The 23,030-nt window shown below is 37.3% G+C and overlaps 1 pseudogene; it reads left to right on the top strand.

The window, feature by feature from the left end:
* The first annotated feature begins 1,350 nt into the window (after window positions 1-1,350).
* Window positions 1,351-21,488, top strand: LOC140812396 (multiple C2 domain and transmembrane region protein 5-like; annotated as a pseudogene).
* The last annotated feature ends 1,542 nt before the right edge of the window (window positions 21,489-23,030 follow it).

Genomic DNA, 23,030 nt, shown 5'->3' with positions numbered 1-23,030 from the left:
ATATATAAAGGAATAAATAAATATATGTGTGTGTTTATATATTATTATTATTATCATCAAAAGTTGATAATAATTTAATTGTGTTGAAAATACCTATACTAGAGTTTTTGAATAATGAAAAACAATATAATTATAAAAAGAAAATCCTGATTAGATCGGGAAGATGCTTTTATATATGTGTACTTAATAGTTGAATTATACACGTAACTTTTACACATAAATTTTTGCCAACAATTTTTTCTACTCTCTCTTCACAAGAATAGACCACCTTTTCCAAGGGATTCGGTCGAACCTTCCACCACATCACCGTCATGACGCCACCGCCCAATTGTCACCATCTTGCCGGATTTCTGAAATTCCGACGATCAAGACTTTCGTTTAGATCTATATTGCGATTTATACGAGAAATCCAGTTTTTGATCATAGACTTGATTAGACGATTGAACATGGAGAAAGACCCGTTCGTAGAGATTTATGACAATAGTTATCACCGCTTAAAATCTAGAATATTTGGAGCCGACGTTATATACAGGAAGATAAATTATTTTAAAACACCTTATTAATAGTTTACGTCCTACGATGTCCAAGGAGCGTTTTGAACGTAAATTTTTTTTTTTCGTTACTTCTAACATACAAGAAAATGGTACGTCAATATTTACAAGAAAAGTTTTACTAGCTTTCCAATTTAGTTGCAGCAACTCTCCAATCAATTTGAATCATCCCCACCCCCGCCCAAACCTGCGACGCCAAAAATAAAATAAAAGACACATTTCACGCACACCCTTTTATTGGATGGGTATCACTTCCATGTTTTCAGAAAAAGTAAGAACATCGTTATTATTTAATTTCTTGTCTTTATTTCAAATCCTTGCTTGCATGGATGGAACAGTGGATCATTTTTATGCTTACTAAATGCTTATCAATGAAGCAATCATTTTTATGATTTATGTTATTTTTATGATTTATGTTATCTGTTTTCCTGCCGTGAATGGAAGTTTTAGTACAAATAGTGTTAATTTTTTGGTTCCGGCCAAGCATAATGTTTTCTTTTTGGTGGATTTTCTTCTTGATGGCTAGTTATTATACAAAGGCGCTGCGTGTTCTTGGTTGATAACTCTGAAAAAAATTTAAGGTTCTTTCGTCCAGTTGTTAATGAGAAATATTTCAGTCATCCATGTTTCGTTGTTCTTTATCTTGAAATTCTTCGGTTAAAGAATCAATTTTTTTGGCGATAAAGATTGTGATGAATTGACGTCAATTCATTCCAAGATGATTAGCAGATTCTGGTTTTATTCGATCAGTTGGATTATGTGATCCTGATCAAATCTCCATTCTTTCTTTAAGGTTTTATCCATTTGTTATGACTTATTTCAATAATCCATGGAACGGCTGAATCTTGTAACCAACTTGCATCAAAATCATTGTCTCAGGAAACTCGTGTAGATGAGTGAAGAAGCCTAAGCCATATATCTGTTCGCATGAGAGAAGTGATACCAATAACTGGCAGCTACGAAGTTTTTGAGACCAGTGGACTGATAATATTCAAAGATAATCCAAGAAAATGACGTGGGGTCCGGTACCCGAAGAGTTAGCTCTGAAGCAGACGGCTCCCAAAATAGTTGGCTCAGGGGTGATCACTAGTGGTGACAAGGTTATCTGTGCATATGACCTCGTTGAGCAGATGGAAGATCTCTATATTCGAGTTGTAAAAGCTAAAGAATTACCCGCAATGCATGTTAACGGTTCTTGTGATCCATATGTAGGTGATCCATATGTAGAAGTAAAGCTTGGTAACTACAAGGGAATCACAAAGCATTTTTCAAAAAAGACTAAACCACAGTGGAATCTCGTTTTTGCCTTCTCCTAGGACCAGCTTCAAGCTTCATATGTTGACGTGATTGTGAAGGAAAATGATTTTGTGGTAGATGATTTTATTGGTAAAGTCACCTTTGATCTTGTTGACATCCCACGATGTGTTCCGCCTGATAGTCCCTTGGCACCACAATGGTACAAGCTCGAAGAAAAGAGAGGTGAAAATCTCAGACGGGGAAATAATGCCAGCTCTTTGGAAAGGTACTCAGGCAGACGAGGTGTTTCATGATGCATGGCATTCTGATGCAGAAGCTGTTGGCAGTGTTGGAGTTTCAAAAATTTCGTGGTAAGGTGTACCTTTCTCCAAGGCTTTGGTATCTCAAAGTTAATGTGATTCAATGCCAAGATTTGCGGCCAAGTGACAAGAGCAGGCTTCCTGAAGTTTTTGTGAAGGATAATCTTGGAAACCAGGCTCTTAAAACGAGAATATATCCATTGAAGAGTGTGTATCCATCTTGGAATGAGGATTTAGTTTTAGTAGTTGCGGAGCCATTCGAGGAGCCACTCATCTTGAACTTGGAGGATCGATTAGCACCCAACAAAGACGAAATCTTGGGCAAATGCATGTTTCTGCTAAACACCATCCCTGTGAGGTAAAATATTGATGGAGACGATGAACCAGAAAGATTAACTCCATTGATTATAATGTGTCCAATATATACAGCCATCTATACATATAATATAGGAAAACAAACAATAAGTAGCTAAGCTTGTGCCTAAAGAATAAGAATCAAGAAATATAGGAAAGAAAGATATTCTAAGATATGGAACATCTAAATAAGGAACGTGAATCACAACACTCCCCCTCAAGTTGGAGCATGAAGATTACAAATGCCCAACTTGCTTAATAAGTGATGGAACTGTCTGAATCCTAGTGCTTTTGTGAAAAGATCTCCAACTTGATCACTTGAGCGAACATGAGAAGTTCGTATCTCATTACTAAGCAGCCGATCACGACGAAATGACAATCTATCTCGATGTGCTTTGTTCGTTCGTGGAAAAGTGGATTGGCAATGATGTGGAAAGCAGCTTGGTTGTCACAAATGAGTGACATAAGCGACGAGAATGTAACTTTGAGCTCCAAAAATAGGGATCATAACAACATTAACTCACATGTTGCATTTGCCATTGCTCGATATTCAGATTCAGCTGAAGATCATGAAACTGTAATTTGTTTCTTTGATTTCCAAGAGATGGGAATTTGTCCAAGGAAGACTATGTAGCCAATGGTCGATCGTCTAGTGTGGGGCAACTTGCCTAACCGAATCACAATAGGTTGTCAAGTGTAATGAGTTCGAAGAAGAAATGGTGATGCCTTGACCAGGCGCAGAATTTAAGTAACGAAGAATGTGAAATTCTACATTTAAATGAGGCATTCGAGGGTCTTGCATGAATTGGCATAGAACTTGTACATGGTAAGTGATGTCAGGCCGTGTAATGGTCAGATACAACAGTCTACCAATGAGCCGGCTGTAACGATCATGGGCCATTAGGCTGAACCAACAAAGGCCTCGGCCTATACCCACGCACCACTACTGGTCATGGGTCGTTAGGATGGCCCATGCCCATGCACCGCCACTCACAGAATATCTCACTCCTGGAAAGTGGTTTCTTTCGCCTTCCCCAACACTTGAACCTAGGACCTCCAGGATTAGTACCTAGATTCCTAAGTGTTGGTACCAGTTGAGCTACTAGCCCAACTGGTACCAACACTTAGGAATCTAGGTACTTATCCTGGAGGTCCAAGGTTCAAGTGTTGGGGAAGACGAAAGAAACCACTTTCCAGGAGTGGGATATTCTGTGAGTGGCGGTGCATGGGCATGGGCCGAGGCCCATGCTGGACCATCCTAACGACCCATGACCAGTGGTGGTGTGTGGGTATGGGCCGAGGCCTCTGTTGGTTCAGCCTAATGGCCCATGATCGTTACAAAAAAAAGGCGCCTTTTTTTTTAACGATCATGGGCCATTAGGCTGAACCAACAGAGGCCTCGGCCCATACCCACGCACCACTACTGGTCATGGATCGTTAGGATGGTCCAGCATGGGCCTCGGCCTCGCCTGGTACCAACACTTAGGAATCTAGGTACTTATCCTGGAGGTCCTAGGTTCAAGTGTTGGGGAAGGCGAAAGAAACCACTTTCCAGGAGTGGGATATTCTGTGAGTGGCGGTGCATGGGCATGGGCCGAGGCCCATGCTGGACCATCCTAACGACCCATGACCAGTAGTGGTGCGTGGGTATGGGCCGAGGCCTCTGTTGGTTCAGCCTAATGGCCCATGATCGTTACACCGGCGATATTGTCCCACATCTAAAACTAGATCTCCAACATTGGCAGCAAGATTGTGTCGTGATTCCATGGGGAAGCTTGCTGGTTTAGCATCCAATAAGCCCACCTCTTTAAGGAGATATAGTGCATATTTTTCGTTGGCTAAGTGTGATTTCTTCTTTGTTGCGTGCCACTTCAATGCTGAGAAAATATTTAAGGGTCCCTATATCTTTGATGCGAAAGGTTGAGTCCAAATAGTCCTTTACTTGACTTATAATGTGCAAATCATTTCCTGTTAGAACGACATCATCAACGTAAACCTGCAAAGCTACAAAATGATTATCTCGTACCAATGTAAACAAGGAGTTATCTGCTGCACTTTGCTGAAAACCAAAATGTTGAAGAGACTTAGAAAATGTTTGGATCCAATTTCGTGATGCTTGCTTAAGTCCGTAAAGGGATTTTCTTAACCTGCAAACACGATTATCACGTGGTTTAGCAAATCCTTGTGGGAATTTCATGTAGACTTCCTCATGTAAGCCTCCATGGAGAAAGGCATTGTTTACGTCCAGTTGATGTAACTCTCAGTGACGTATGGCAGGAACTGAAAGCAAACATCGTAAAGTTGTAATCTTGGCAACTGGTGCAAATGTATCACGATAGTCTAACCCTTCAACTTGCGTGAATCCCTTAGCGACCAAACGCGCCTTAAAACACTCAACAGTACCATCGGATCGATATTTAATTTTATAGACCCATTTAGAGTCAATGGCATGTTTGCCTTGCGGTAAATGTTCCAAAGTCCATGTATGATTCTCCTCCAATGCACGAATTTCTTGCTGCATCGCATGTTGCCACCTAGGTCTTTGACAACTTGATGGAAAAATTTAGGCTCATCCAATGAAGAAATAGAGGCCAAGAAGGCTTTGTGGCTATTAGTAAAACGAGAATAAGATAGACAATTTGAAAGAGGATAGGACATACCAGAGTTCGCTGATGGATGAGAGCCTTGTGATGGCGCTAAGGATGGCAATAGCTCATAGTCGAAGCCAGAGAGCTTTGTGGACACACGTCGGGACCTGACTGGTCGTTGGAAGAGAGAAGAGCTAATTTCATTATTGGTGATTGGTTCAGGTTGAGTGGGATTATTGGTTTGGGAACTACAACGATGAATTTCAGGTGTGTTGTGGTTGAGAGATGGAGATCTGACTGGTGAGGTCATTCTGGTAATCTCTTCGCCTGTGTCATCATTTGGATAATTGTTAATCTGAACATGCTCGATTTGGTCGGATACACCATGAGCTGAAGGATGTGCTGATTGGTCAACCGACAGTGATGGAACTGGTGTATTCAGGTTGGTGTTAGTTTGGAATGGAAAAATCCTTTCATGGAATATCACATCTCTAGACACATACAATTTCTGTTTTTCCAATTATAAACCTTATAACCCCTTTTTCCATGTGGATATCCCAAAAAGATGCAACGATGTGCTCTATGTGAAAATTTGTCTCTTGGTTTATCATGAACGAAACATAGGGAGCCAAAAACTCTCAAATGGTCATAATCAAGTTTCTTATGGAATAGAACTTCATAGGGACTCTTATTGGCAAGAATGGGTGTGGGCATCGAATTTATGAGATGGACTATAGTAAGAACACACTCTCCCCGAAATTTTAATGGCAAGTGTGCATGGGAGCATAAAGAACGTGTTACCTCAAATATATGACAGTGTTTTCGTTCCACTCTCCCATTTTGTTGTGGTGTATAGGCACATGTAGTTTGGTGTTCTATCCCATGATTAGTAAGAAAATCCCTCATTCTGTTTGAAACAAACTCTCCCACATTATCACTTCTTATCACCTTGATCCTGGAATGGAATTGGTTTTGCACAAGATGGTACAACATGGTTAGATAATCATAAGCTTGTGATTTATCTTTCATAAGATAAACCCTAGTACATCTAGAACAATCATCCACTATTGTCACGAAAAAATTAGCACCACTTAATGAATGAATTGAATAAGGACTCTAAACATCCATATGAATAAGGTCAAAACAATTGATCCTTTTTTTTTTTTATTGCTGATAGGAAAAGATAAACGAGTTTGCTTTGCTCTATGACATGCATCACAAAATTCACGAAAATTATTAGAAGGAGAATTCTCAAAAATAAATTTAAATTTGCTAAATGGATAATGTCTTAATCGCATGTGCCACAAAAAATAATCTGTTTCAAGAACACTTCGACTCGCTATTCCATATTTTCGTTCCATTTGATAAACGCCATCTCTCAGCTTACCCGCTCCAATCAATGTCCTCGTACGTAGGTCCTGGAAGATACATAAATTAGGAAAGAATGTGGCTGAGCAGTTCAGGTCATTAGTTATCTTAGAGATTGAAAGGAGGTTATATTTAAAACCAGGTATGCACAAAACCTTTTTTAACTCAATGTTTGGTGTAATGCGTACATCACCAACATGAGTGACTGAGAGGGAAGAACCATCTGGTATTTTTGCATTTGGGTGTGTCAAAACATTCACATAGTGATCAAATTGCCTCTTATCCTCCATCAATGATTGGAGGCACCACTATCAACAATCCAAGGATCATTAGTCAAGGAAATTTTACCTGCAAAGTTTTCTAAACCTTCATTACCATTGTTCTGATTGGTAGATGATGTGAGAAAAGACATCAATTTAGAGCATTGATCTGCTGTTAGTCCCAGAGTTTGCTGAACTTGATGTTGTGCAGTGTTAAGCTCATGATTTCCTGGTCCTGAGTTACGCCATTGCTGTTCACCAAGGCTTGATGATCATGATCCTGATGTGGTTGTATTGTTGTAGCCTTGCTCACCAAGGCTTGATGATCGGGACCCTGCTGTGGCTATATTGTTGTAGACTTGTCGCTGCCTCAAGGCACCTTTTCCATTGCTTCCACGGTTTTGTTGGTTGTTTTTCCAATTGGGAGGATACCCTATGATCTCAAAACATTCTTCCTTGATGTTTACATTATTGCCACAATAGACACATCTCTTTTTAGACCGATTTGCTGAGTTTTGGCCTCTATTTGAATAGTTCTTTTCGTCATCATTTTGCCTTGTTGCGAACGCTGCAAATTCTATAGTAGATGGTTGATCTGTATCCTTTTGCATAAGAAATTTTTGTTCTTCTTGTATTGCCAAAGAGAAAATTTTGTTGAGTTGTGGTGCTGGTTCCATTGATAACACATGAGACCTTAACCTATCAAAATTGCTGTTCAAACCCAGTAAAATTTGATGAGCTTTTTCCCTTTCGCGATGTTCTTGAAATCTTTTTGCTGCTTCACACCTGCAATGGGACAAGGGGTCACAAATTTGTAATTCCTCCCACAAGGTTTTGAATTTGGTATTGAAACGTCTGCCCTTTTTATTGCTTTAAAAGTACTAGAAAAAAAAAATTTCCCAATTTTTCGGCCATGTACTAAACTCCATAAAAATATTTTAAAATAAAACATCCATTAACTAGCATTTTAAAAAATCAAGTGAAATAGTCATAAAAATGAAATCATCGCATGTTTTACCAACCTAAAAAGCAATAAGTTTGAAACGTATAGCCCATAATAAACCGCTCAAAATCTCTCAAAAACATAAATAAATAGTCTTAAAATCTTTGACGTAAATCATGAACCATAAAACGTAAATGCGGAAAAGAAGAAGCGCTGGTCCTCGAGTTGTGTTCATCGACAGTCCAGCAAAATCACCCATCAAGTCCTCAAATATCATAGTTATTAATATAACCTGCATCACACACACCTAGTGAGTCTAAAGACTCAATATGTCATATCCTTGATAACTAGTAATACGTAATACAGTTCACAGACAACAGTGAAAATTACTTGTACTTAAATATCGTTTTCATAATAATACATAAACTTTAACTTAAACATTTTCATAAACATAATCATATAAACATATTCATATTCGTATCCATATCCATATTCATGTTCATGTTCGTGTTTGTTGAATTCAGATCGTGATTGTGACTCGTATTCTTAATAGTATTGGGCGATGGATCCATCTACATGTAACCACAGTACAGGGCGGCGGGGACACCAGCGACACTCTCACCCGTCAACTGGGCCTTGGCCAACGTGTTAACATATTCGTATTCGTATCACGTATTCGTATTTGTATCCGTATCCAAGGAAACACGATCGTCGGGTTCCCACTAGGACTATAAGCCTCACGATATTTCCAACATATTTAGTCACAATCCATTAACGTCCTTCAACATTTCGTATTTCCATCACTTAATAAAACATGCATATAATATCATTTTTCTTTTAAACCAAGCATGCAACATATCTTTTAAATGTCAATGTTAAACCATAAAAATTCATAAATATTTAAAAATCATAATTTTACATATTAAAATCATAAACATCCATAAACAATTTAAAATAAACATTTTAACATATTAAAAACCCGTAAACATAAACGTTTTAACATCTTAAAAATTCATAAACATTTAAAATTGACATATTAACATATCAAAATTCATAAACATACGTAATCATTGAAAATAATCATATTAGCATATAAAATAGCATTCAGAACACTTCCATGACGTTTACTAATTTCTAGGTATAAAATGACCGCTTTACCCCTAGACGTAAAATTTCACGTTTTTGATTTTTTCTTAATTTTCTTGACTCTAACATGTCCCCAATAATTAGCCTACTTGAATTTTCTCATATTTTTATTTGACTTAAATCGACGACTTTTAAATTAATCTTTAAATGTAACGTATTAATGTGTTTTAATCCCGAATTAACCAAAGCTTAATATATCATTCCCAAATTAAAAACTTAGACTTATAATAATTATTAAGTTTAAACCTAATTTTTCATAATTTTATAAAGCCTAAAATTAGTCGTTTCAATTAACTCGTTAATTAGCGTTTCGTGCGGTAATTAAATCCCGAATAAATCCAAAACTCGTTATTTTGATTCCAAATTTTTGACATAACATTTTTAATATTTATTCTACCCTTAAAAGTCATGAGCCACCCCCGTGGACCCATGGATTCAATTTTAGTCTAATTAAATTCGAAATTGACACTTTATCGAACACATCGATCCATCTCCTAATTTCATCGAGCCACCTTGAGCCAAAACCTAGCCAACCCACCTAAGGACCCTCCTGACCAAGCCCATCCCAAAAACCCGACCCTGGCCCGCTCAAAAACTTGCTGGACAGAAGGCCCGATTGCATGCTTGTGTGCGTGTGTTAGTGTCTTTGAACAAAAGAGTTCCTAACTAGTCTAGGACTTCTCCCAACCCTTAACCACCGAACCCACCTAACACTGACCATCCCTGGACCACGCCTAGACTGGACCCAGACCAGCCCAAGCCCATAAACCCGAGCAGCGAACCCCTGAAGCTGACAGCAACCTCACGCAACCCCCTTGGTGCCAACTCACGTTTCCCATGTTTTTTGCTGCTAAGGCCCCAACCACCAAGCCAAATCTTGAACCATCCCCTCAAGCACCTTCCTAGGACCCTAAGGAACTAACCTAGCCCAGCCCCAAAGCCCCTGGCCGAGCCACAAGCCTGCACAAGCTGCTGCCAAACTGCGGAACTTTCACAATTTATTCTCGGGTGGAGTCCTTGTTGGCAAGGACTCCTCCCAGCCCCTGGATTTCGAGTACTAGCATGGCTAGGACTCTTCCCTTGACCCCTCACTCACCCTAGCCAAGCCATGGTCCCAACCGAACACCAGCCAAGCAACCCAACTCAAAAAGACGAGCCCCTCATCCCCCTTGATAGAAAAGTGGTTCAGCTTATTTCCCTTGATCGAGTGCTGTGTTATGGTTGAGTTTTATGACCCTAAGGCTTCGAGTAAACCCCCTTGATTGTACTCCTAACATGGCAGCCCTCATAACCACATAATAACATGAATATGAAATAAAAAACAAGCCAAAAACAACCAACACATGAAAAGAACGTGAATATCACAAGTTATCCCTTGTTTTCCATGCAAACTAATTTTAAAAATTACTATGGTGTGAATGATGAGTAAAAAGGAGAATATGGCGTGCCTTTGCATTATATACGCACGAAAAACCGTTGGCGACGAAGAACGGGACGAAACCTTTGGCTTGTTTCCCTTAGCACCCTTCGAATTTTCTCTTGAAATTGTGAGTGTGTGTGATGTGGGGTTGAGAGTGGTTGGGAGAGATTTCAGAAATTAGACGTGAGTAGAATACATAGGGTTTGGGGTGATTAGCTTAATATATAATAATAAAATCCTTAGTTAAGCTTAGGCCTATTAAGCTCATAATTTAGGCCCATTAAATGCTTAATTAGGATTTAATTAAAGTATTAAAATATTTTTGGTTAAAATATTGTGAATTTAATAGCCGGGTTGCTATAAAGTTCGTATTTTTGTTGAAAAACCAACACCGATAAAATTTACGTCCCGACGTATAAAATCACCTAAAAATCCCTTATTTTCAAAAATAAGAAAATCCCACAATCATATTTTTAAATAATTAAAAATAATTATTTAATAAAACATTTTACGTTTTTCAGCCATCGGTCTCCGTTCTTCGATCGCAATTTGAATAATACTCAAAATTACAATTTTATGCATAATGACCATAAAATCCTATTTAACATATAATCATGCATATCACATAATCAAGTAAGCAATAATTTAATTACCCATTTTTCAGAATTCCTAGATTTGCATGTCGTTGGATTACGTCGTCGTAATTTTAGACCTTACAGGTATAGTATTGTGTTAAGGGTTGTCCATCTTCTTGACTGAGATTAGAGAACTCCTTTTTTTTCATTGCTTTCCCATATCTCTTGCAAAGTTCATTCCATGTTGATGGAGACGATGAACCAAAAAGATTAATTCCATTGGTTACAATGTGTCCAATATATACAGCCATCTATACATCTAATATAGGAAAACAAACAATCAGTAGCTAAGCTTGCGCCTAAAGACTAGGAATCAAGAAATATAGGAAATAAAGATATTCTAAGATATGGAACATCTAAATAAGGAACGTGAATCTCAATACCCTGAACGACCCGACAACAAGCCAGTATCAGCCAAGTGGCAAAATCTTGAGAAGCATACAATTTTTGAGGGAGAAAAGAAGGATACTAAATTTGCTAGCAAAATTCACTCGAGGCTTAGCTTGGATGGTGGGTACCATGTGTTGGATGAGTCAACATATTATAGCAATGATTACAGACCAAGTTACAAAATTCTTTGGAAATCGAGCAGTGGTCTTACCGAGCTAGAAATCATAAGCACCGCGGGTCTGTCACTGATTAAATCAAAATATGGAAGAGGAACCACATATGCATACTGTGTGGCTAAATATGGCCCTAAATGGGTATGAATAAGGACAATCATCGACAACATTTCACCAAAATATTATGAACAATACACATGGGAGGTATTCGATCCTTGTACTGTCATCACGATCGTAGGTTTGACAACGATCATTTGCAAGGAGGAAAATATGCCAGCATGGGAAAAGTTAGGATAAGGCTATCCAACCTCGAAACAGAACATGTTTACACAAACTCATACCCTCTACTCGTGCTGAAACTGGCCGGCGTCGAAAAGACGGGGGAAGTTCAGTTAGCTGTGAGATTCTCCTACACATCATATATCAACATGCTAAAACTCAGCCATTAGTCGCATTTAGAAGGAGGGTTGAATAAACACTTGGAGATTATGAAATCTTTTCGTCGAAAAGTATCAGTTTGGCGACAAACTGAAGCAAGAATCTTGTCGGTCAATGACAATCAGTTTAACTGATAACAGTTGCGGAAAATAAACTTGTGAGGCCCGGGGCCGAAGAGGGCGAGGGTGATTGCCGGTGCCATGAGAGGTGGCACGGACAATGAGCGGCTCCTGGCAGGCTTCTAGGTTGAGGGAACATGAATGAACCGTTCTTACACCGGAAGGAGAGGGATTCCGAGACTGTTCAATGTAATGGACTGTGCAGTTGAAGAGAGCTTATAAGATTTGATTGGTACTACTCATATCGAAGGTGCATCTTCTTTTCGGTAGCTCATCACATAAGAACTCCAAAGTTAAGCGTGCTTGACTTGGGACAATTTTGGGATGGGTGACCTTCTGGGAAGCTTTCTAGGGTGCGTGTGAGTGAGGACATAAGCACGCTGGAAAGACTCGTCTTGATACAGTGAGGACAATCATCAAATCTGGGGCGTTACAAAACTGATTGACAGATATAATAAGTAACTGAAATGATAACACATACAGAGTTATGGATGTTCGGAGAATTAAATACTCCTATGTCACCTCTTCTATCACAAGGATAGGATATGCACTAAAAGACTTTGATCGATACAAAAATTATACAGATCCACTTCAGCTTGGACTAAACACTGCCAAAACTGAAACTCTTAGTTAACAACAATTTTCATAGTTCTACAACTGATCTTATCACAACTGATCTAGTTAAAGATCGAATGTGATAGAAAATAACTTGTGCTAGTTAACTCGAAAGGTAGCTTCCACTGCTACAAATGAATCTTATAAGCATGAGCTTTTTATACTTTGAGTATGAGTAAATCTTAGCAGAGTAACAGCAAGGTTTTTGAGAATAGTTCGCGTATTTCTTCTTGACTGCTCTTCTCTTATATTTATAGGCTTCTCTTTCAACGGTAACATTAAATAATATTTGAATCTTATATGCGTTGATTGCCACCTCACTATTATTCTGACATTCGTACACTGTAGACTCTGAAATGCGGCGTTCCACTGCGAGTTGCAGTCTACTTTGTACTACTGTCGGTTGAACGGTTGAATGTATTTTTCAGCTGATAATGTGTACAGCTGAATGATTAGCTGATATGCAATAGCTGGTAAGCTCATAACTGAATGAATCAACTGATCAGCTTCCAACTGACCAGTCAGTTGTAGATTCAATTCAGCTGGTATCAGTTGCCTTTACTAATGCTAGTCTTCAGTTAGGCAAACTGTCATTTGAATTGTGTAGTTCGATTTCTTGATCAGTTAGTCCAATAAGTATATAGTTTGTCAAACAGCCGAAATTATGTTTCCAACAATTTTCTCCTTTTTGGTGTTTGACAAAACTTGTAAAGTATGAACTGATCAACTGAACTAAATAAAGGTTCTTCAAATTTATTGTAGATAAAATAATTTTTTAGTGTACAGATTCGTACAAGAAAAATCCCTTGTCTTCTTCTGATCTACTAGTCTTTCATCAATCTATCTGCTTCACCCTTTTTGTCAATCACCTTCTTTCATCAATCTATCTGCTTCACCCTTTTTGTCAATCACCTCAACTCTTCGAGATAAGATGCAAACGTCAGCTGCAATATCTTTCACTGCATTTAGCACAACTTCTTGCAGTAATTCAATCTTTTTGGTGACCATACTTTGCAAAGAATCAAAACGTTTGCCAACTAATTGTTGAGTTTGGAAATGAGATTCAGTCACAGTCTGTCTTTCTTGATTTCGTTGATATGAATGTAGAGAGAATTGACATGCTGAGTGAGCTGATTTAGTCTGCTAGATGTAGATTCATGATTAGAGTTTAGCTTTAATGAATGTGAAAGCTTAGTCGATTGAATTGCAGAGATTGCATTCATCATGTTGTAGAGATTTTGCTGAACTGTGTGAATTTCTTCAATCAAAGCTTCTGTATCAGAAATTTTAGGAGACAAAACTCTGGAGGGTTCTGGACTATGCACCCTTTAATGTTGAGTAAACACGACCAAGGTGCCTTCATTTGTTTCAGTTATGTGTTCCGATAATTCCGAAATAGTTTCAGTTGCTTGCTTTTGTTGAAGCTGTGAAGGAGAAGAGACAAAATGAAGATCCATGGTCGAAAATGGTTCTTCAGTTTGATGAGCAATTGGTTCTTCAGTTGGTTGAGAACCTGGCTCTTCAGTCGGCACTCCTTCAACTGTAGCTGAGTGTAGTTGGTTCAAAAATTATATGTGCAGTCACTGGTTCGACAGTTTCTTCAAGAATAATCATCACAGCTGGTTCTTCAGTAATTTCAGCTTGAGCAGCTGATTCTTCAACACAAACAGTTTCTACTGATGCCTCAACAACAAATGTATCGGCTAGTTTCTCAGTTAATGCATCATCCTCAACTGTTCTGAATAAATCAAAGTGAAGATCAGTGGTAACTGACGTGATGACCTCATCAAGATTTGTCAATGAAAATTCAGCTTCATAATAAATTGTTGAATCATCAGTAGGAGGTGCTGTCAATGATGAATTTTGAGCAACTGAAGATGAAGGTACAACTGCCTTTTGAGAAGAAGTAGCAGCAGTGTCCTTAAAAGGCTCTTCAGCTGACTTTTCAGCTGGATCTTCAGTTGAGAAATCTTGAGAAGTCGCTGGGATGATCAGCTCTTGATTCAATTCCCACTGTTTGATTTCTCCTTGTGATCTATAAGATCCGTTTCCAATTGGGCATACACTGCTTTATCATTGAATGCAGTTGGACTCGTAGGATTAAAGTTTTGTCGCAGCTCATCAACTATCTTTTGTAGCTTCTTTTCTCTTATAAGATTAAAGAAATATTTCTTCCTTTCCAGAATTTGAGCAACGGTTGATGCCTTTACTGCTTTCATAACTACATTCTCTAAGTGAATGAACTTTCACAGTTTAGACTTTTTTTGAAGGTCTTTGGAAAAAACTTGAGTCCTGAATTTGACCCACTCATCAAAAATTTGAGTTTTTCTTCTGAAAATTCATTGACCTCTTGCTAAATGAGATCAATGTGAGTTTGAATAGCATTTGTTGGTTTGGGATCTTCTTGCATTTTGCCTTTGCCCTTTGTATCAGTCAAAATATGATGAATGCTCAATCCTAAGGTAGTTACATCAATGCCCTCTCTGAGCACCACCCCTTTTGGTCTGGCAAAAGGTAGAGGAGTGTAGCTAGAGATAGTGATCAGTGGAGCTTTGACTCCAGCAATTTTCTTCTTGTCATCAGATTCAGTGACTTTCTTCTTCGGTAGAATGAAGGAAAGAAGCAACTGATCCTCAATTGCAGTTTCAGCTAGAACTGATGTCAGAAGAACAGCCTTGATAGGCTGTTGAGCTTCCGATTCCATTAAGCTATCAATTGGCATGGTTCCAACTGTTGCAACAGGATTAGTCTTCAAAGTCCTTGGCTTTTTGATAACTTTGGGAGACAGATTCTTCTCGGAATCAGATTCACTGACAATCAACTTGTGTTTGATTGTCTTCTTCAGGACAGTCTTATTCTTTTGGACTAATTTGGGAGCTTCTTGAGTCCCAATCTCCTTCTTGATTTTCAGAAATTGTTCAGGTGACATTTCCAACTTTTGCTTCGGTGGTTGAACATTTTTGGCGTTGAAGATTTTCAGTTTGGATGATCTCTCTGAATCATCAGCCACTATCCCCTTGACCTTCATCAAATAGATTAGCTGCACCACAAAACCCTTGGACTGCTTGGTCGACTGAAACATATTCCTCAAAGTGTTGAAGATGATGTTCTTCTAGTTCACCTTCCGACCAACCATAATAACAGTCATGGCTTGAAACTTTTCCAAAGTCAGTGCAGCAAAGGATACAGCCTTTGCCAAGAGCTCCTTTGCTACTATATCTGCCAGCAGTTGTACTTCTGGCTTCAGTTCCTTTTTGGGATCAGAAACTTTGATTTTCCGATCATCAGCTGAGAGTAGGGTTTGCATTTCTTCAATATCAGATGATTTAACTTCAGTGAGATAAGCTAGCCCGTCAGTATGCAGCTGAAAAAGGTTGCAAAATAATTCTTCCTCGATGACCAACAATTGACCATTCACAGTAGTCTTGATCCGTTCTGATCAACGAATCCATTTGCATAAATATCCTGAATCTCTTTGGGATAGATTTCTTGGGAAGATAAACCCAAGAATAATTTTAATTCAGCTGCTTCTAGTTTCAGAAAAACATTCTTGATTCCTTCGTCTTTCACAGTAAAGATAGAGTCAAAATCAATAGCCATCACGTTCATTATGTGAGCAGGTTCCTGTCCAACCGATTGATATAATATTTCTGGTTCAGGTGTTTGAAGGATGTTTCGATTGATGTAATTCCTTAATCTTCATCATCTTCCAAACCGATTACTGTAAGTCGATCAACTAGCTCAACTGGATCAGTTGTCTTATCAATTAACAGTTTTTCATCAAAATTAACATGGATGGATTCTTCAATATTTAAATAATTCTTATTAAAGACTCTATATGCTTTGCTAACTGAAGAATATCCAAGAAATATTCCCTCTGCATATTTAACATCAAAGGCATTTAAATGGTTTTTACCGTTATAAAGAATAAAACATCTACAGCCGAATATCTTGAAATAAGAGACCACACTTTTTCTTCCATGCCAGATCTCATGAGGTGTTTTCATATCATTCTTATTAATCATAGATCTGTTCTGAGTATAACATGCAGTGTTTACTGCCTCTGCCCAAAATATTTGAGAGATACCAGAATCAACAAGCATTGTTCTAGTAGCTTCTTTAAGGGTCCGATTTCTCCTCTCAGCTACAACATTTTACTGAGGAGTTCTAGCTGCTGAGAGCTCATGCTTGATCCTTGTATTTTCTAAAAAAATTGAAAGATTTTGATTGATTCAGTCCCTCTGTCAGACCTGATTTTATCAATTCCAACTGATTTTTCATTTAGAAGACTTTTGAAAAACTTAATCATTTGTGGAGCCCTTTGGTATTTGGATTTGAGAAATATAACCCGAGTAAATCTTGAAAAATCATCTACAACCACCAGAGTGTATTCATTCCCCTTAAACTCGTGACTGTATTGGACCAAAAACATCCATGTGTAACAGTTCTAAGCATCAGGAAGAAGATTTATAACCTTTTTTTGTCTTTAAATGAAGATCTTACTTGTTTACCAAACTGAATGCTGAACAGAGTTTGTCTTTGGAAAAATCAACTTTGGGCAAACCAGTTACAAGATCATGATTACTCAGATATGCAATAGATTTAAAATTCAGGTGGTTCAGTCTCTTATGCCACAACCAGTTTTTAGAAGATTTGGAAGCAATGAAACAAACTGGTGCATTAGGTTGTTCAGTCCAACTTACTTTGTAAGTGTTTTCACAACGATTGCCAGTGAGAACAACCTCACCAGTTGAGTCTCTAACTGAACAAATGTGTTTATCAAACTGAAGTGAGAAGTTGTTGTCGCATAACTGACTGATGCTTATCAAGTTATACTTCAAATTTTCAACTAGCAAAACATCTTTAATTGTACAGTTACCATGGATAAGCTTACCCTTACCCACAGTTTTACCTTTGAAGTTGTCTCCAAAACTGATGTTTGGTCCAGTATAGCTGATTAGTTGAGATAGAAAATTTGCATCTCCTGTCATATGTCGCGAACAGCCACTATCTAGGTACCATGCTGATTCTTTTTTTGTACTTGTTACCTGTAATCACGTATAGTGTATAATTTTTGGTACCCATATTCATTTGGGTCCTAAACTGATTAGTCTTTTAGGAACCCAGACTTGAATCAGTCTCACTGATTTCCTAATTGTTGTGTTCCAAATGGTTTTTCTCGAATTTTTGGCATTGTATGTCTGATGTGAGGATGAAGCAATATGCTTTGTTTCCTTCTTCCGCTGACTGCTCTTTTGATATCTCTTCTGAACTAGCTTACAGTTGAGGTAATTTTGATGACCATTCCTTGAGTACTTATTTTTCTGTCTGAACACTTTAGGTGACCAGTGTATTATATCAGTTGTACTCTCAGGGCTATAACCAATTCCATGCCGTTTGCCCTTGTTCTTACTCTCAGTCAATTGAAGAGCCGGTTTACTTGGTTCTAAAGATTCATTTACCATAGTTGACTTTACAAAGGTAATATACTTTCCTTTGTTCTTATTCAACTTGGTCTGAGTATCATTTGCAGAGTTTTCAACATGATCGTTAAAACCAAAACCAGTTTTGTCAGCAACTGATTTTTGGGCATTCTGCATTTCAGTTAACTTAACATACACTTGTTCCAAACTTGAATCAGTTCATTATTTTTGGAAATTTCAGTTTTTAATTTATATATCAAGGTTTGGTTCTCAATTAGTTCGGCTTTTTGCTGTGAAATTTCCCTCTTTATACTCAACAGTTCAACTGATTTATCAATTTTTGTTTTGTTGTCATGGAGATCATTTTGCTCAGTTTTATCCTTCTGAAATGATTTAGCAATTTTGTGATACTTATCTACCATGTCATTTAGAGTGGTAATGAGTTCCTCTCGTGTAAAATCAGTATAAATGAAATCAAATACATGTTTACTTGCTGACTCCAGTTCTTCATTGTCAGCCATCAAGCATTTGGCTTCCTCTTCCTCTTCACTTGAACTGCTTGGGCTTTCTGGTTCTGATTAATCACTGTCAGTTTCAGCCCACTTGGATTTGCTTTCTTCAGCCAGAAGCGCTTCATGCTTCTTTTTGGATGATTTCTTGTCATCTCTGGTCCTTTTTCTGTGCTCATAAGGATTCTTTGCCTTCTCAGTTGATCCTTGACTGTCCTTCTCTGGCTTTGGACAGTCTGCTATAAAATGACCAGATTTGCCATAGTTGTAGCAAGTATAGGATTCATCTTTGGGTTGACTTTTCTGATACTACTTTTGGAAACTCGCTTGATTCTTCCTCATAAACTTTCCAAATTTCTTAACAAACAATGACATGGCATCACTACTCAGTTGATCATTAGTTTTGTCAGCTGAAGCAGTTGGTTCCAGTCTGACTGCAGTTAAAGCTGTTGTGGTAGTTGGAGTTGAAGGTTCACCCTCTCTGGTTCTTAGTTCAAACTATTAAGCCTTTAAATCAGCAAACATTTCATGGAGTTCGATCTTGTTAAGATCCTTTGACTCTCTCATAGCCGTGGTATTTACATCCCATTCTTTGGGAAGACCTCTAGTCACCTTTAATGCCACTTCTTTGTTCGAATACACTTTTTCAAGTGCATTCAGTTCATTTATAATACCACTGATTCTTTCATCATATTCAAGCATGGATTCTCCAGCTTTCATTTTGATGTTTTCATATTTTTGAACAGCAACAGAAAGTTTGTTCTTTTTCGTTTGTTCATGTCCTTCACACAGCTGGATCAGATTCTCCTAAATTTCTTTGGCTGTTTTGCACATCTTGATTTTGCTGAATGTGATTTTATCCAGCGTCTTGTAAAAAATGTCCTTAGCCACATTATCTAGGTTGGCTTTCCTTTTATCCTCAGTTTTCCATTCCTCTCTGGGCTTTTCTATTCGTTGAGGTGCCCCATCAGAAATGACAACTGCTGTATTGGTTTTTAGAATCTTCATGGGACCATAAAAAATGACGTACCATATGTCCTCATCTTGTGCAGCTAAATGAGTCTGCATTCTTATTTTCCAATCATCAAATTCTTCTCTGGAAAACATGGATATTTTGTTGAATGAAGACATACTGATCAATTTCGAATAAGAATATCCTCAGACAAGATTAACACTGCTCTGATACCACTTGTTAGAATCGGTTTATTTAATGAAAAGTGTTTAGAATGGGGATTGAATAAACACTTGGAGATTATGAAATCTTTTCGTCGAAAAGTATCAGTTTGGCGACAAACTGAAGCAAGAATCTTGTCGGTCAATGACAATCATTTTAACTGATAACAGTTGTGGAAAATAAACTGATTGACAGATAGAATAAGTAACTGAAATGATAACACAAAGAGAGTTATGGATGTTCGGAGAATTAAATACTCCTATGTCACCCCTTCTATCACAAGGATAGGATATGCATTAAAAGACTTTGATCGATAAAAAAAAATTGTATAGACCCACTTCAGCTTGGACTAAACACTGCCAAAACTGAAAGTCTTAGCTAACAAAAATTTTCACAGTTCTACGACTGATCTTAGCACAACCGATCTAGTTAAAGATCGAATGTGATACAAAATAGCTTGTGCTAGTTAGCTCGAAAGGTAGCCTCAACTGCTACAAATGAATCTTATAAGCGTGAGCTTTTTATACTTTGAGTATGAGTAAATCTTAGCAGAGTAACAACAAGGATTTTGAGAATAGTTCTCGTATTTCTTCTTGACTGCTCTTCTCGCCTATTTATAGGCTTCTCTTTCAAAGGTAACATTAAATATTTGAATCTTATATCCGTTGATTGCCACGTCACTATTCTTCTGACATTCGTATACTGTAGAATCTGAAATGCGATGTTCCACTACGAGTTGCAGTCTGCTTTGTACTACTGTCGGTTGAACGGTTGAATGTCCTTTTCAACTGATAACGTGTACAACTGAATGATCAGCTGATAAGCAATAGATGGTAAGCTCATAACTGAATGAATCAACTGATCAGCTTCCAACTGATCAGTCAGTTGTAGATTCAATTCAGCTGGTATCAGTTGCCTTTATTAATCTGAGCTACTCTTCAGTTAGGCAAACTGTCAGTTGAATTGTGTAGTTCGATTTCTTGATCAGTTAATCCAATAAATATATAGTTTGTCAAACATCCGAAATTATGTTTCCAACAACATCCATCCATTATCAGTCTTCCAGCTCGACATATTATAGTTCCAAGCGATTCAGATAGTCTCCGCCATGCTGGGAAGAGCTGAACCGCAGTTGAAAAAGGAGGTCATGGAGTACATCTGTACATGCTAGGCGTTTGATCGCATTTATGGAGCGTTCTAAAGGCGAAAGCAAACTTTATGAGGATAATGAACGTGATGGGAGGGCTGGTCCCTATTGTGAAATTGTTTGATCAGATAAGCCATTGGAAAAATCCATTAACAACCATTCTAATTCAAATAGTCCTTGTAATACTAGTCTTCTTCCATGAACTGGCCTTACCCACTTTCTCTTTCTACCTTTTCTTCATCGGTATCTGGCGATACAGATGGAAGCCGAGGCATACTCCCCACATGGACATACGTCTCTCGCACGCAGATGCAGTCGGTCCTGACGAGCTAGACGAAGAATTTGACACGTTCCCGAAGTTTAAGTCATCGGACATCGTGCGTAATAGTTACCACCGGCTGCGGAGCATCGGGGGGAGGATTCAGAATGTGATGAGGGACTTGATGATGCAGGGTAAGAGATTCGAAGCTCTGTTGAACTAGACAGATACTAGAGAATCGGTATTGTTCGTGGCCTTTTGCTTGGTTGTCGAATTGTGCTGTATGTTACGCCGCTGCAGATGGTGGCCTTGGTGGCAGATTTCTCTCTGTTGAGACATCCTAAGGTGAGAAGTAAGGTTCCACCATTTTCGACTAATTTCTTTAAGAGGTTGTCTGCAAGATCAGATTGCATGCTGTAATTTATTTCTCTTTTTTTCAAGATTTTTATGACAATATTGCTAATTAATTATATCTATTCAAAAGAGAGTATAATTTATTATGTAAGAAAATTTTGAAAATTTATTTTATAACATTTTCATGGCAATATTGATAATTAATTATATATATATTCAGACAGTATCCATTATTGCAAATTAATTATGCTTATTCAAAACAGTGTATAGTTTTAATTTTAAGAATATTTGAAAAGAATTGTTTTATAAAGATTTTACGTTTCTAAGTACTTCTATTTCAAAACATTTGAAGTAATCTTATTTTTCCGACATAGACAGAAGAAAATATTTTTAATATATCATTGTGATATTTTCATTTTAATTAAAATAATAATAATAATTCATTTTCCTGGTATTAAACATATACAAGTACCTATTTGTAAGCTTCTTAAAATCTCGACGAGAAGTGAGGATATGATTGAGAAATATGAAGGATATAACTGAAATTTTTGAATTTTTTTGGGGAAATTGCTTATAAAGACATTAAAATATTTCTTTTGTACAAAAATTCCTTTATAATTACATTTCTTATAAAGAAAATCATTCCAACAATATTTTGCATACCACATAGCTCAATTATGGATCTGGATCCCATGCAGTGTGTACCAACAACAACATTTGATGTTGTGAATATTTAATGGCTGGGTTAATTTGGGCTTATTTTAAACTAATTTTTTAGGTTTGAGTTTATTTGCTTCTCCGCTATTTCATCTCCTCTTCTTTTATCCATTTCTTCTTTTTCTTGTTTATTTCCTCTCTCATTCAATTTTTATTTTTTATTTTTATAGGAAATAGTATAACATACAAGGTTCGATTTTCTTGTTCTTTTAAATGTCTAATTCTTTTTCTAATTGTTTGGCTATCGAATTTTTTATTTGGTTTTGTTTGTTTGTATTTTTATTGTGCTATTGATCTCAAACTCTTATTAATTGTGTGTATTGATTGCGGTTATCGATACTACCTTTAAGAGTAGGTTTTAGCTCATGATATTCAATAATTCTTGGTAAGAATGATGAATTTTCTTGGCTTTCTTGCTTGTGGATTTGGTTTAACATTAATTTAATTTTTTAAAAAAGAAAATATATGGTTCTGATCTGTATTAAATTAGTAGATTATATAATATCAAATATTTAATCAATAATTATAAAAAAATATTGAAGAATGTATTTTCGAGATATTAAATTACGAATTTTCCTTCGTTTTTGCACGGTTTAGAAAATTGGTCGTGATGTATTTTTAATAGTTAGAACAATATTAGAAAAAAGTTACTGTTATAATTTAATCTAAGATTAATTTTTTTTAATAAGAATCTTATATTTATCACTAATAAGGCTATCATTTGAATATGATTTTTGTACGAATTTTACATATTGTACGGTGAATATGGAGCAATACAAAATACTTCATTCAGACCAATAAAACAATTAGGCTATTTCATTGTTCTCTTGTACATGCTGTGTCTCTTGTACATGACACAGCTCGCCTGGTTTAGAATTTTGATTGACACTG

The sequence above is a fragment of the Primulina eburnea genome, chromosome 1 (assembly GCF_022965805.1).
Source record: "Primulina eburnea isolate SZY01 chromosome 1, ASM2296580v1, whole genome shotgun sequence".
In the NCBI taxonomy this organism is placed as follows: domain Eukaryota; kingdom Viridiplantae; phylum Streptophyta; class Magnoliopsida; order Lamiales; family Gesneriaceae; genus Primulina; species Primulina eburnea.
This window is presented reverse-complemented; position numbering and strand designations above follow the sequence as displayed.